Raw genomic sequence first — 12,725 nt, 5'->3', positions numbered from 1 at the left:
GTGTTCTTCCCTTCCCAACAGCTTTCTGTTCCGCGGGGGTAACCAACGGCGAGACCATCGCCGCCTATCACACTTCTTCATTTGGAATATCGACAAACAACAGACAGCGTTATAGGCTCCTCGCAATCTCATCCCTCCGAGGAATCCTGAACCTCGTACTCGGAGAGAGTTCCGGAGAGTTGGAGGGGAAGATGGACTCGGCGGCGGTCAGGCCATCCACGGGTCACCCACCCTTTGGCTTTGCTACCCCTGGCACACCCCTTCCGAAAATCAATAGACGGAACGGGACGCGGTACAAGTCGCGCATGTACGCTTAGGAACGGGGCTGTAGGTGAACTTTAATTTGACGAACAAAAAAAAAAACGAAATGACCATAATCAATGTGAAATTTGAAGAACAGTGATCAGAATATGCTTGTTTTTTCCTTCGTTCCCGTTCACCAATATACCGCTCAGAATGTCAAATTTTCGTCACCGCGGTACTGCACCATGCTTGTATGGTAGTTGTATGGTAGCCGTGGATATTCGACGAACGACGGGTATTTATCAACGTAAACGTGTGGCCAGTTCATACATGCTTCAGTTTACCGTTGTGTGTACAAATATAGGTGCGTACCTAGTTCGGCAAACGGGTAGAGGGATAACAAAGAGCGGCGTGCATCCGACGAACGACGAGGGAGGATTTGGCTGGGTTAATCGGGCGAGTGCGGTTAATACGACCCGATAAACAATCAACTTTAATATCTCTTGACAGGGAATCGTTGCTTCGGTGGCGTGAGTTTGACCGTCTGTGAATCCGAACAATGATGGGTCGATTATTTTATAACCGTGTAGACGACTCGCCAATCCCTTCCAACGCGCGTCGTTCGGTTTGTCCTGACGCTGAACAAATTATAATACGAACGCCTTGCTTGCGAACAATATCATACAACCTAAACACTGAAACTGATCGCTTTTATTCCTCTATCCTTGATGTATATATGTGTATTAGGGTGGTCCTTATTTTGGGTAAGTCGGAATTTCAAACCTCTCACCCCTTGCATATCTCCCATTTGCCAAAAAAAAAATGTGTGCAAAGTTTAAGCCCAATCGGACAACGTTTACCCGTGGCCCAAGAGGGTCAAAGTTTAATATTGGAGCCAAATGGTAAAAACGAGCTTGAAGGCCTTTATTTAAGTAGACCAGCGAAAAAAAATCGTAGCAGGCTATAATCCACAAGATTTCTAATTAAATTCACAACTGATTGAATGTACTGATACCGAGTTCCGCCAAAAATTTCTATGTCGAGTTGTAGATGTACGTATTTGTAGATGTACGTATGTTGTAGAATCTACGTATTTACATCTACAACTCGACATAGAAATTTTTGGCGGAACTCGGTATCAGTACATTCAATTAGTTGTGAATTTAGTTAGAAATCTTGTGGATTATAGCCTGCTACGATTTTTTTTCGCTGCTCTACTTAAATTAAGGCCTTCAAGCTCGTTTTTACCATTTGGCTCCAATATTAAACTTTGACCCTCTTGGGCCACGAGTAAACGTTGTCCGATTGGGCTTAAACTTTGCACACATTTTTTTTTTGGCAAATGGGTGATATGCAAGGGGGGAGAGGTTTGAAATTCCGACTTACCCAAAATAAGGACCACCCTAATGTAATATACATATATATATATATATTTCAATATTGACGGCTGTCTGTATGACGTGCCGAGCTGTAATGTACAGGTATACAAAATATAAATTTTGGGTAGAGAAATCCGCACCAAGTCTAATTCAGTTTCGATGATTCACAGATATTTTATAATATGATTAATGGAAATATAACGATTCTGAATATGATATTCAACACACCTAGGATTCGAGGTCCATGTGCGGGCAAAAGTATTCCGGGGTGAGTGTATACGACTAAAATAACCTTATATAAAATAACGTGTAGTCGTACAAAATATCGATCTTCTTCTATGGTATTCAGATGGCGCATCGCATATACATATACGAATATTTTTTCAAATAGGACGAGACATGTCTTATTGTTACTTATTGTTTGCAGGATGAAGGATCCGACTAATTTCATTGGATTTAATAGAGTGAGCAAAAATTGTCGGTGGCAAACGTTGTTGCTTTACAAAGGGAATTTCGTGCCTTTGAACCCGGCTTTATCGCGACTCTATCTGACTTCGAGAGAGGCGCAGCGAGGGGTGGTAAGATGATGAGAAATGGGGTGGACGGTCTCGTATTCAAAGGCTGCTGCTAAAAAGATTTCGCTGTTTCTTTGACGTCCGGATTTTATGCACCGATGATTTCCATAAAGATGGGCTTTGTTTAGTAGGGAGGAGGTGAGGTGAGTTTTACAGGTCTGGCAAAGAACGACGAATGTATTTAAAAGATTTACTCGTTTTTTCTCGGCCTCCTCGAACGATCGTCTCGAAACAGAAATCTGTTAGTGATTTTGTATTTAACCTACAACTCTATACTGTATTACATGGAATAATTTTTAAAGAGTATGCGTCAAATCGGCACGTTCGGTTCGACGTGCTTGGGTGAAGAATTTCAACCATATCATTCGGTAGTTTGTGAAATAGTGATTAATTAGGTCTGTGATACCACAATCAGACGCATCAGTAAACGTTTTCGCGGAGAAATTGAAAAGAGTCTACGAATGCTTGGAGAATTGTTGGTATTGTAGATTACTCAGGAAGTTCGCAGAGACCCTTGACTGTGCGAAATCTATTTTCCTCGGTGAATTACGGGGATGTACGGTCTTGAGGATTGGTTTTGAGATTTTTCGAAACCGACCTAATGTCAAATAAAGAAATGTAGGGAAATAGACTTGCTTTTCTGTGTTAATTGTACCTTCCCTTCCAGACTAATTAAACTGGAAGAGGACCGAAGCAAGCATCTAGAACATCATAATCGGTCCGAGGAATGATAGAATACAACGGAACTGCAGAGAAATCTTTCGGGTTTTGTTTAGAACTTTGAATATTCTGCTCGCGGCCACATTGAACATGAAATCATTCAATCTCGCAAAATGACGTCGATATAGTGTACGAATGAATTTATTCGAGCATTATTCAAGATCCGTACTAATGGAGTTGAGAAAATATTAACGATTTAACCTTGCTTGTTTATGGGCTGAAAACTTTTCGCTCCCGGATCGATTTAAATGACTCTCATTAGACTCATGGTGACCCAAGGAATTCATGTAATGCATTGAAAGTATCGTTTAATCAACAGGTGAGATATTACAAGGAAATGTGTTCATTTATCACTTGTAACTGTTGATCCGCTGCGCGCGGCGACTCTGTACTGCGCACATTCGATTTCTCTCATCAGAATGACGTCAGTATACGACGCTGGAAAATTGATGGCAGCATTTTTCAACATCCAAAAAGAGATTTCCGGAAGAATCCGATACAGTTGGCCTGACAAACATAATTGTAATTAGTAGAGGATTATTATTATAATTGTTAATTATTATAATTATAATTGTTATTATTATAATAAGTTGTTATTACTTACCCAGTGGGAAAGCAGATGTTTATAATACCATTGCCTACACGATGCTCGACTCTACTCTTACTGCTAAAAGTTCTATGTATTGTTAACAGAATTATTATCAATAAAGATTTATTATAAATATAATTGGTATGACGAATTCTTTGAAATAGAAAACTTTCGTCTTAGAATCGATTTGCACAGCCCTGTCTTAGCGAACCTATTGAACCATGTAGAGTAGGGTGGGCCAAAAAAATGAGTATTTTTTTTTACTTCATACTCTGAAAATCGGTTGCTAGATACCTCTAAAGAATTCTCACCAAATATGAGCTCTTAATTTTGATAACAAGGTCCTCCGCTTTTGAACAGTTTTTGATGAATAATTCGAAAAATTTCAATTTAATTTAAAAGTTTCATGAAAATTTATTCCAATGTGAGTTCATAAGAAAAGAGAAAAATAGTATAAAAATATATATTGAAAATTAAAAATTAAAAAATATATATTATATAGAACTAAAAAAATAAAAAGAAAAATAGTTTAAAACATTTCTCTTTTCTTAGGAACTCACATTGGAATAAATTTTCATGAAACTTATAAATTAAATTGAAATTTTTCGAATTATTCATCAAAAACTGTTCAAATTAGTATGCATTGAAGTTTGACGATGAATATCTTTTAAACGCTTAACTTGATCGACAAATCATAGGACACAATTTTGTGGAGCAGTTAATTTCCTACAAAACTATGAGTTGTGCAATTCATCAAAATTTTTTGTAAGCGAGTTAAAAAATTCATAAGCAAAACAGAAATTTCTCTTAAGATAATCAAACTTTAAGCTTTGATATCTTTTAAACGGTAAGGTTTACGAAAAAATTGTAAGAGACCTTTTTTGTAGAGCGTTCGATTTCCTACAAGAATGTGAGGAGAGATATTTTTGAACGAACAGTTGTCAAAGAGATATGAATGTTTGTTTCTAATACTCAGGAAAAAATGCAAAATTGTAAAGCGGAGGACCTTGTTATCAAAATTAAGAGCTCATATTTAGTGAGAATTCTTTAGAGGTATCTAGCAACCGATTTTCAGAGTATTAGGTAAAAAAAAAATACTCATTATTTTTGGCCCACCCTAATGTAGAGTGTAGGACAAACAGGGAAGCAATTATGGAGATGTGACCACCAGCAGAGAAATACTAGGCTGTAACTGATTTGTTGCTCGCAGCGTCTTCGAACTGCGCTGAATCGATTTCTGTCGCACAATGACGTCGACACAGTGCGTCAAAGAATGTTTTCCAGCATATTCGGGAATCATCAAACTTTCGCCAAAAATCCGGATCTGCCTCATTTAATTTATGAGTGAAAAATCTTTTCTTGTGCGATTGATTCGGGTGACGAAGTAAACTTCATCGTTATTCGGCTGTAACTTTTCTTACAATGATCGCAGCGTGTTGGGACTGCGACCAATAGATTTCTCCTGCGAAATTACGTCCGAATAGCACCGCAAATAATTTATTCCAGCACTTTTCAAAATCGCGAATATTTTCGCCAAAAATACAAAGGGGTAAGCCTTGCTGTTTTTTTGGGCGAAAAACTTTTAGTCTCCGATTCGATTTGTATGACCCTTTTCTGACCAATTGGAGCCCCATGAACTCAGAAAACGCAGCGAAAACAGCGTGGGATCAACAGGAGAGAAATTACGACGGAAAAAGCACATGCTGAAAAGTGTCGAAATCACAGGTTTTCGTTTTTTGGTTGCACCTTTTGATGCGTTGATCGCAGCGTATTGGGACTGCGCTCAATCGATTTCTCCTGCGAAATTACGTCCGAATAGCACCGCAAATAATTTATTCCAGCACTTTTCAAAATCGCGAATATTTTCGCCAAAAATACAAAGGGGTAAGCCTTGCTGTTTTTTTGGGCGAAAAACTTTTAGTCTCCGATTCGATTTGTATGACCCTTTTCTGACCAATTGGAGCCCCAGGAACTCAGAAAGCGCAGCGAAAACAGCGTGGGATCAACAGGAGAGAAATTACGACGGAAAAAGCACCTGCTGAAAAATGTCGAAATCACAGGTTTTCGTTTTTTGGCTGCACCTTTTGATGCGTTGATCGCAGCGTATTGGGACTGCGCCCAATCAGTTTCTCCTGCAAAATTACGTCCGAATAGCACCGCAAATAATTTATTCCAGCACTTTTCAAAATCGCGAAAATTTTCGCCAAAAATACAAAGGGGTAAGCCTTGCTGTTTTTTTGGGCGAAAAACTTTCAGTCTCCGATTCGATTTGTGTGACCCTTTTCTGATAAATTGGAGCCCCAGGAACTCAGAAAGCGCAGCGAAAACAGCGTGGGTTCAACAGGAGAGAAATTACGACGGAAAAAGCACATGCTGAAAAGTGTCGAAATCACAGGTTTTCGTTTTTTGGCTGCACCTTTTGATGCGTTGATCGCAGCGTATTGGGACTGCGCTCAATCGATTTCTCCTGCGAAATTACGTCCGAATAGCACCGCAAATAATTTATTCCAGCACTTTTCAAAATCGCGAAAATTTTCGCCAAAAATACAAAGGGGCCTTGCTGTTTTTTTGGGCGAAAAACTTTTAGTCTCCGATTCGATTTGTATGACCCTTTTCTGACCAATTGGAGCCCCAGGAACTCAGAAAACGCAGCGCAAACAGCGTGGGATCAACAGGAGAGAAATTACGACGGAAAAAGCACCTGCTGAAAAATGTCGAAATCACAGGTTTTCGTTTTTTGGCTGCACCTTTTGATGCGTTGATCGCAGCGTATTGGGACTGCGCCCAATCAGTTTCTCCTGCAAAATTACGTCCGAATAGCACCGCAAATAATTTATTCCAGCACTTTTCAAAATCGCGAAAATTTTCGCCAAAAATACAAAGGGGTAAGCCTTGCTGTTTTTTTGGGCGAAAAACTTTTAGTCTCCGATTCGATTTGTATGACCCTTTTCTGACCAATTGGAGCCCCAGGAACTCAGAAAGCGCAGCGAAAACAGCGTGGGATCAACAGGAGAGAAATTACGACGGAAAAAGCACCTGCTGAAAAATGTCGAAATCACAGGTTTTCGTTTTTTGGCTGCACCTTTTGATGCGTTGATCGCAGCGTATTGGGACTGCGCCCAATCAGTTTCTCCTGCAAAATTACGTCCGAATAGCACCGCAAATAATTTATTCCAGCACTTTTCAAAATCGCGAAAATTTTCGCCAAAAATACAAAGGGGTAAGCCTTGCTGTTTTTTTGGGCGAAAAACTTTTAGTCTCCGATTCGATTTGTATGACCCTTTTCTGACCAATTGGAGCCCCAGGAACTCAGAAAGCGCAGCGAAAACAGCGTGGGATCAACAGGAGAGAAATTACGACGGAAAAAGCACCTGCTGAAAAATGTCGAAATCACAGGTTTTCGTTTTTTGGCTGCACCTTTTGATGCGTTGATCGCAGCGTATTGGGACTGCGCCCAATCAGTTTCTCCTGCAAAATTACGTCCGAATAGCACCGCAAATAATTTATTCCAGCACTTTTCAAAATCGCGAAAATTTTCGCCAAAAATACAAAGGGGTAAGCCTTGCTGTTTTTTTGGGCGAAAAACTTTTAGTCTCCGATTCGATTTGTATGACCCTTTTCTGACCAATTGGAGCCCCAGGAACTCAGAAAGCGCAGCGAAAACAGCGTGGGATCAACAGGAGAGAAATTACGACGGAAAAAGCACCTGCTGAAAAATGTCGAAATCACAGGTTTTCGTTTTTTGGCTGCACCTTTTGATGCGTTGATCGCAGCGTATTGGGACTGCGCCCAATCAGTTTCTCCTGCAAAATTACGTCCGAATAGCACCGCAAATAATTTATTCCAGCACTTTTCAAAATCGCGAAAATTTTCGCCAAAAATACAAAGGGGTAAGCCTTGCTGTTTTTTTGGGCGAAAAACTTTTAGTCTCCGATTCGATTTGTATGACCCTTTTCTGACCAATTGGAGCCCCAGGAACTCAGAAAGCGCAGCGAAAACAGCGTGGGATCAACAGGAGAGAAATTACGACGGAAAAAGCACCTGCTGAAAAATGTCGAAATCACAGGTTTTCGTTTTTTGGCTGCACCTTTTGATGCGTTGATCGCAGCGTATTGGGACTGCGCCCAATCAGTTTCTCCTGCAAAATTACGTCCGAATAGCACCGCAAATAATTTATTCCAGCACTTTTCAAAATCGCGAAAATTTTCGCCAAAAATACAAAGGGGTAAGCCTTGCTGTTTTTTTGGGCGAAAAACTTTTAGTCTCCGATTCGATTTGTATGACCCTTTTCTGACCAATTGGAGCCCCAGGAACTCAGAAAGCGCAGCGAAAACAGCGTGGGATCAACAGGAGAGAAATTACGACGGAAAAAGCACCTGCTGAAAAATGTCGAAATCACAGGTTTTCGTTTTTTGGCTGCACCTTTTGATGCGTTGATCGCAGCGTATTGGGACTGCGCCCAATCAGTTTCTCCTGCAAAATTACGTCCGAATAGCACCGCAAATAATTTATTCCAGCACTTTTCAAAATCGCGAAAATTTTCGCCAAAAATACAAAGGGGTAAGCCTTGCTGTTTTTTTGGGCGAAAAACTTTTAGTCTCCGATTCGATTTGTATGACCCTTTTCTGACCAATTGGAGCCCCAGGAACTCAGAAAGCGCAGCGAAAACAGCGTGGGATCAACAGGAGAGAAATTACGACGGAAAAAGCACCTGCTGAAAAATGTCGAAATCACAGGTTTTCGTTTTTTGGCTGCACCTTTTGATGCGTTGATCGCAGCGTATTGGGACTGCGCCCAATCAGTTTCTCCTGCAAAATTACGTCCGAATAGCACCGCAAATAATTTATTCCAGCACTTTTCAAAATCGCGAAAATTTTCGCCAAAAATACAAAGGGGTAAGCCTTGCTGTTTTTTTGGGCGAAAAACTTTCAGTCTCCGATTCGATTTGTATGACCCTTTTCTGACCAATAGGAGCCCCAGGAACTCAGAAAGCGCAGCGAAAACAGCGTGGGATCAACAGGAGAGAAATTACGACGGAAAAAGCACCTGCTGAAAAATGTCGAAATCACAGGTTTTCGTTTTTTGGCTGCACCTTTTGATGCGTTGATCGCAGCGTATTGGGACTGCGCTCAATCGATTTCTCCTGCGAAATTACGTCCGAATAGCACCGCAAATAATTTATTCCAGCACTTTTCAAAATCGCGAAAATTTTCGCCAAAAATACAAAGGGGTAAGCCTTGCTGTTTTTTTGGGCGAAAAACTTTTAGTCTCCGATTCGATTTGTATGACCCTTTTCTGACCAATTGGAGCCCCAGGAACTCAGAAAACGCAGCGCAAACAGCGTGGGATCAACAGGAGAGAAATTACGACGGAAAAAGCACATGCTGAAAAGTGTCGAAATCACAGGTTTTCGTTTTTTGGCTGCACCTTTTGATGCGTTGATCGCAGCGTATTGGGACTGCGCTCAATCGATTTCTCCCGCGAAATTACGTCCGAATAGCACCGCAAATAATTTATTCCAGCACTTTTCAAAATCGCGAATATTTTCGCCAAAAATACAAAGGGGTAAGCCTTGCTGTTTTTTTGGGCGAAAAACTTTTAGTCTCCGATTCGATTTGTATGACCCTTTTCTGACCAATTGGAGCCCCAGGAACTCAGAAAGCGCAGCGAAAACAGCGTGGGATCAACAGGAGAGAAATTACGACGGAAAAAGCACCTGCTGAAAAATGTCGAAATCACAGGTTTTCGTTTTTTGGCTGCACCTTTTGATGCGTTGATCGCAGCGTATTGGGACTGCGCCCAATCAGTTTCTCCTGCAAAATTACGTCCGAATAGCACCGCAAATAATTTATTCCAGCACTTTTCAAAATCGCGAAAATTTTCGCCAAAAATACAAAGGGGTAAGCCTTGCTGTTTTTTTGGGCGAAAAACTTTTAGTCTCCGATTCGATTTGTATGACCCTTTTCTGACCAATTGGAGCCCCAGGAACTCAGAAAGCGCAGCGAAAACAGCGTGGGATCAACAGGAGAGAAATTACGACGGAAAAAGCACCTGCTGAAAAATGTCGAAATCACAGGTTTTCGTTTTTTGGCTGCACCTTTTGATGCGTTGATCGCAGCGTATTGGGACTGCGCCCAATCAGTTTCTCCTGCAAAATTACGTCCGAATAGCACCGCAAATAATTTATTCCAGCACTTTTCAAAATCGCGAAAATTTTCGCCAAAAATACAAAGGGGTAAGCCTTGCTGTTTTTTTGGGCGAAAAACTTTTAGTCTCCGATTCGATTTGTATGACCCTTTTCTGACCAATTGGAGCCCCAGGAACTCAGAAAGCGCAGCGAAAACAGCGTGGGATCAACAGGAGAGAAATTACGACGGAAAAAGCACCTGCTGAAAAATGTCGAAATCACAGGTTTTCGTTTTTTGGCTGCACCTTTTGATGCGTTGATCGCAGCGTATTGGGACTGCGCCCAATCAGTTTCTCCTGCAAAATTACGTCCGAATAGCACCGCAAATAATTTATTCCAGCACTTTTCAAAATCGCGAAAATTTTCGCCAAAAATACAAAGGGGTAAGCCTTGCTGTTTTTTTGGGCGAAAAACTTTCAGTCTCCGATTCGATTTGTATGACCCTTTTCTGACCAATAGGAGCCCCAGGAACTCAGAAAGCGCAGCGAAAACAGCGTGGGATCAACAGGAGAGAAATTACGACGGAAAAAGCACCTGCTGAAAAATGTCGAAATCACAGGTTTTCGTTTTTTGGCTGCACCTTTTGATGCGTTGATCGCAGCGTATTGGGACTGCGCTCAATCGATTTCTCCTGCGAAATTACGTCCGAATAGCACCGCAAATAATTTATTCCAGCACTTTTCAAAATCGCGAAAATTTTCGCCAAAAATACAAAGGGGTAAGCCTTGCTGTTTTTTTGGGCGAAAAACTTTTAGTCTCCGATTCGATTTGTATGACCCTTTTCTGACCAATTGGAGCCCCAGGAACTCAGAAAACGCAGCGCAAACAGCGTGGGATCAACAGGAGAGAAATTACGACGGAAAAAGCACATGCTGAAAAGTGTCGAAATCACAGGTTTTCGTTTTTTGGCTGCACCTTTTGATGCGTTGATCGCAGCGTATTGGGACTGCGCTCAATCGATTTCTCCCGCGAAATTACGTCCGAATAGCACCGCAAATAATTTATTCCAGCACTTTTCAAAATCGCGAATATTTTCGCCAAAAATACAAAGGGGTAAGCCTTGCTGTTTTTTTGGGCGAAAAACTTTTAGTCTCCGATTCGATTTGTATGACCCTTTTCTGACCAATTGGAGCCCCAGGAACTCAGAAAGCGCAGCGAAAACAGCGTGGGATCAACAGGAGAGAAATTACGACGGAAAAAGCACCTGCTGAAAAATGTCGAAATCACAGGTTTTCGTTTTTTGGCTGCACCTTTTGATGCGTTGATCGCAGCGTATTGGGACTGCGCCCAATCAGTTTCTCCTGCAAAATTACGTCCGAATAGCACCGCAAATAATTTATTCCAGCACTTTTCAAAATCGCGAAAATTTTCGCCAAAAATACAAAGGGGTAAGCCTTGCTGTTTTTTTGGGCGAAAAACTTTCAGTCTCCGATTCGATTTGTGTGACCCTTTTCTGATAAATTGGAGCCCCAGGAACTCAGAAAGCGCAGCGAAAACAGCGTGGGATCAACAGGAGAGAAATTACGACGGAAAAAGCACATGCTGAAAAGTGTCGAAATCACAGGTTTTCGTTTTTTGGCTGCACCTTTTGATGCGTTGATCGCAGCGTATTGGGACTGCGCCCAATCAGTTTCTCCTGCAAAATTACGTCCGAATAGCACCGCAAATAATTTATTCCAGCACTTTTCAAAATCGCGAAAATTTTCGCCAAAAATACAAAGGGGCCTTGCTGTTTTTTTGGGCGAAAAACTTTTAGTCTCCGATTCGATTTGTATGACCCTTTTCTGACCAATTGGAGCCCCAGGAACTCAGAAAACGCAGCGCAAACAGCGTGGGATCAACAGGAGAGAAATTACGACGGAAAAAGCACCTGCTGAAAAATGTCGAAATCACAGGTTTTCGTTTTTTGGCTGCACCTTTTGATGCGTTGATCGCAGCGTATTGGGACTGCGCCCAATCAGTTTCTCCTGCAAAATTACGTCCGAATAGCACCGCAAATAATTTATTCCAGCACTTTTCAAAATCGCGAAAATTTTCGCCAAAAATACAAAGGGGTAAGCCTTGCTGTTTTTTTGGGCGAAAAACTTTCAGTCTCCGATTCGATTTGTGTGACCCTTTTCTGATAAATTGGAGCCCCAGGAACTCAGAAAGCGCAGCGAAAACAGCGTGGGTTCAACAGGAGAGAAATTACGACGGAAAAAGCACATGCTGAAAAGTGTCGAAATCACAGGTTTTCGTTTTTTGGCTGCACCTTTTGATGCGTTGATCGCAGCGTATTGGGACTGCGCCCAATCAGTTTCTCCTGCAAAATTACGTCCGAATAGCACCGCAAATAATTTATTCCAGCACTTTTCAAAATCGCGAATATTTTCGCCAAAAATACAAAGGGGTAAGCCTTGCTGTTTTTTTGGGCGAAAAACTTTTAGTCTCCGATTCGATTTGTATGACCCTTTTCTGACCAATTGGAGCCCCAGGAACTCAGAAAGCGCAGCGAAAACAGCGTGGGATCAACAGGAGAGAAATTACGACGGAAAAAGCACATGCTGAAAAGTGTCGAAATCACAGGTTTTCGTTTTTTGGCTGCACCTTTTGATGCGTTGATCGCAGCGTATTGGGACTGCGCCCAATCAGTTTCTCCTGCAAAATTACGTCCGAATAGCACCGCAAATAATTTATTCCAGCACTTTTCAAAATCGCGAAAATTTTCGCCAAAAATACAAAGGGGTAAGCCTTGCTGTTTTTTTGGGCGAAAAACTTTTAGTCTCTGATTCGATTTGTGTGACCCTTTTCTGATAAATTGGAGCCCCAGGAACTCAGAAAGCGCAGCGAAAACAGCGTGGGATCAACAGGAGAGAAATTACGACGGAAAAAGCACATGCTGAAAAGTGTCGAAATCACAGGTTTTCGTTTTTTGGCTGCACCTTTTGATGCGTTGATCGCAGCGTATTGGGACTGCGCCCAATCAGTTTCTCCTGCAAAATTACGTCCGAATAGCACCGCAAATAATTTATTCCAGCACTTTTCAAAATCGC

This window comes from Neodiprion fabricii, chromosome 7 (assembly GCF_021155785.1).
Source record: "Neodiprion fabricii isolate iyNeoFabr1 chromosome 7, iyNeoFabr1.1, whole genome shotgun sequence".
NCBI classification, from domain to species: Eukaryota; Metazoa; Arthropoda; class Insecta; order Hymenoptera; family Diprionidae; genus Neodiprion; species Neodiprion fabricii.
Note: the sequence above shows the minus strand (reverse complement) of the source record.